Genomic DNA, 1,201 nt, shown 5'->3' on the forward strand with positions numbered 1-1,201 from the left:
GGCCCCATTCACAGCACCCAGAGGGGAAACTGAGGCTGGGGATGTTTGTGGCTTGGGTAGTGATCCAGGAGCCAGTGGAAGGCTCCGTCGCCACCTCCGCCCTCCCCATCTGGGCTCAGGACCAGCGCGGCCCCACGGGGCAGGAAGCCATGGCTCCTGCACTCCTGAGACTCTGCTGGAGGAAGTGAGGTTTGGAGGAGGCCGGAGAGGCCTCGGCGGCCTCCACCTCAGGACAGCGCTGGGCGCCAGTGGCTCAGGCTGCAATCCTCACTGCCGAGGAGACTGAGGTCTGAAGACCACGGTTCAAAGCCAGCCCAGGCAGGAAAGTCTGTGAGCTTCTCATCTCCAGTGAACCCCTGAAAAAGGAAAGACACACACACACATGTGAAGCTGGTGCGGTGGGCACACCTGTAATCCAGCGGAGGCTGACCCGAGCAAAGCACGCCAGCCCGAGAAAGTAAAGGAAGCACAAAGGTGGGCCGGGGCCAGGCTGGAGCTCTCGGGGAAGGGAATGTCAGAGCAGAAGCCCGCGCCATTCACATGCTACACACCGCTGAGCACCCTCTGCCCTCCCATGAACAGCCTCGGCCGCATCCAGTGAATTCCTCTTATCTGTTTGAACTCTCCCAGTCACAGAAGAAGACAGTGTGAGGACACAGCTCCTGTGCTGGCCCAGTGGCCTAATGGGTAAGGCATCAGCCTCCGGAGCTGGGGATTGTGGGTTCGAGTCCCATCTGGGTCGTGTGGCAATAGTTTTGGTTGAGGAAAAAGATGGAAATGGACAATAAAGTAGACTCCAAAGGAGGTGTTTTACCTGTTTTTCAGACAGAAAATCTAATCCCAATAGGAACTGCAGCCTTTAGAAATGACACAGTGGAAACCCAAACATGGGCTTCAGGCACAGCTGGATCAAGAGGCACATCGTGTTGAGGCCTTTCAGGGCTCTGGTGGGAGCACGCAGCCTCGAGCCTGAAGCATAGAGTCACAACCTGGAGCTTAGACTGGCAAGAGTTGAGGCCTGCAGGGGGCCGTGGCTCGCGCCTGTCATCCTAGCTACTCAGGAGGCTGAGATCTGAGGATCGCAGTTCAAACCCAGCCCAAGCAGGAGAGTTCTGGAGACTCTTATCTCCGATTAACCACCAGAAAACCAGAAGGGGAGCTGTGGCTTAATGCAGTAGAGCACTGTCCTTGAGAAAACAAA

General features: G+C 56.8%; 1 non-coding gene across 1 annotated transcript; it reads left to right on the plus strand.

Annotated features, from left to right (window-relative positions):
• Positions 1-669: 669 nt before the first annotated feature.
• Trnar-ccg lies at positions 670-742 on the plus strand. Its single transcript has one exon. It is a non-coding gene; the product is annotated as a tRNA-Arg (tRNA).
• The last annotated feature ends 459 nt before the right edge of the window (positions 743-1,201 follow it).

This window comes from Dipodomys ordii, unplaced genomic scaffold, assembly GCF_000151885.1.
Source record: "Dipodomys ordii isolate 6190 unplaced genomic scaffold, Dord_2.0 Scaffold55, whole genome shotgun sequence".
In the NCBI taxonomy this organism is placed as follows: domain Eukaryota; kingdom Metazoa; phylum Chordata; class Mammalia; order Rodentia; family Heteromyidae; genus Dipodomys; species Dipodomys ordii.